Below are 2,100 nucleotides of genomic sequence, written 5' to 3'. Positions count from 1 at the left end.
ACAATCCCTCCTAAATAAGGCCAGAACCAGTCTAGAACAAGACAATCCCTCCTAAATCAAGGCTAGAACCAGTCTAGAACCAGAAAAGCCTTTCTAAAACAGGATCAGAACCAGTCCTGAACAAGACAAGCCTTCCTAAAACAGGATCAGAACCAGTCTAGAACCAGAAAAAGCCGTCCTTAAACATGGCCAGAAGCGAGCTAAGGCCACATATCCCTCTACTACTGGCTCCTAACAGTTTGATTGTGATTTTCATTACTTTTTCGGTATAAGAGGCTGAGAGTTCTGTACCGTTTGATCTTCCTGACCCGCTCTGACTAGCACTGATCCAGACTGGTTCTGTTAGAAAACAAAGTCTAATAAATGACAGCCAGGGGTCAGAACCTGTCCACTGCTCCGAGCTGGAGCGGAACCAAAATAAATGGGAATAAAATCTTTGCATGTCAGTATTTCAGAACCTTCAGTGATTTCTGATCATTCACTGTCATAATGGTTATACTGGTACCTTACTGGGTTCCAAATGGGTAGAGGAGGTGCTCCCTGTAATGACTGACCAACAGGGGGCACACCTGCTGAATCCTTGGACCTAATCAGAACCATAAAGTGTTAAAAGCTCAGTGACTGGACCCAGACCAGTCTAAACTGGTAAGACCCGCTTCTGGACTGACTGACCAAAGTCAAAAAGCAAAGCTGGAGAACCAAGCCAAGGTTCTGAAGTGGACCGGGTCAGATGCTGCTCTCAGAACAGCCAGGTGTGTTCAGGTTCTGTTAGATGAGATCCAGCTGGATCAGGTTCTGGTTCTGAAACAGATCCTCACCCTCAGAACAAGCCAAGGAGTTTTTTACAGAACCAACCGAATGTGTTTGCTCATGAAAAGGAGTTGAAGGTTCTTAGGAACGACCTGAATGTGGACCAGAACAGAACCTTCACAGCAGAACTGGAATCCAGATCAGGTTCTGCCTCCCATGTCTTTACCTGCCTGTAGAGTCCTGTTGAGTCCAAGTCTCCCCACCGCTCTCCTCAGACTGCCTCTCTGCTCAGATCCCTCCCCCACATCTCCGTCCCGTCTCACCTTGTCGCAGGTAGGGGGAGGGGGCGGGGCGTCGGTACCATGATCTATTTATTCTGAATTTGGTGGAAAGAAAACCTGCAGCTCTTAGATCAGATGGTCTCTAAGCAGAAGGTCCACTTTCTAATCGGAACCTAAAGTCTGCAGCAGAACAGAACCTCCCCCTCTCCTCCCCCCAGGGTGGAGCACAGAGGAGGCTCCTCTGCAGGCTGCAGCATGTCTGGCTCTCCCTCCAGGGCACAGTAGAATGTGACTCAGCAGCCAGAACCCATCAAACCACGGTTCTTCTGGTTCCTGTTTTAATCTTCTGACTGGAGCTTAAATAATAATCCATCTAAAATGAACCGATTCAGCAGAAGCATCTGGGATGTTTCCACTGTTGCTGCTGCTCCTCCAGCAGCAACAGTGATGAGCAGCAGCTGGAACAACCTCCTCCATGTCTGGCTGTCGCTGCACAGAAGAAGAAGAATCAGGTCAGCCAATCAGGAGTCCACCAGTCCATGCAGTAGCATCAGAAACTGGGCCGGTATCAGAACCAGGGTCCATCTGCACTGAACCGGACCGCCGTCTAACTGCTGCTGCCCTCCACCGGAACCAACCTGCTGTTGGTCAGCAGGAAGTAGACGGTTTCAGCCATGTTCAGCAGATCCACCTGAGCAAAGACGGACGGTTGGAACGGACCGAACCGGTTCTGGACTTCAGGCCGTCTAGCGGCGATGAAGACTGTTTATGTGCTGATGAAGGTTCTCAGTCATCCAGGTCAGAGTCATTCCATAAAAGTTCAAATCAATCCACTGGACTTTGTTTCCAAGGTTTGAAGACGTTTCGCTTCCATCCAGGAAGGTTTCTCAATGTCAAATGTCTGGATCTGCAGTGAGTTTAGTCTTTATAGAGACAAAGCCTGGTATCGCTGGGAAACATGCAAATGGAAACCGATTAATGGGTCGTTTGGTTCCATTGTTAGCCTGAAATACCTGAAACCTGTCTATGATTCTGAGGGACGGTCGTTAAGGAGGTATTGTTCACCGGC

General features: G+C 48.8%; 1 protein-coding gene across 2 annotated transcripts in view; it reads right to left on the bottom strand.

Moving 5' to 3' along the window:
• The window catches only part of LOC107104116 (serine/threonine-protein kinase PAK 6-like), a 24,488-nt gene extending 23,251 nt beyond the window's left edge, over positions 1-1,237 (bottom strand). For both annotated transcript variants that reach the window (XM_015404033.1, XM_015404032.1), the window contains exon 1: positions 977-1,237. The gene's annotated coding sequence lies outside the window, so the exon portion shown is untranslated. The remainder of the gene's footprint in view (positions 1-976) is intronic.
• Positions 1,238-2,100: the final 863 nt, after the last annotated feature.

The sequence above is a fragment of the Cyprinodon variegatus genome, unplaced genomic scaffold (assembly GCF_000732505.1).
Source record: "Cyprinodon variegatus isolate N-32 unplaced genomic scaffold, C_variegatus-1.0 Scaffold1619, whole genome shotgun sequence".
Classification (NCBI taxonomy): Eukaryota; Metazoa; Chordata; class Actinopteri; order Cyprinodontiformes; family Cyprinodontidae; genus Cyprinodon; species Cyprinodon variegatus.
The sequence above is the reverse complement of the archived record's forward strand: the minus strand, read 5'-3'. Positions and strand labels throughout refer to the sequence as shown.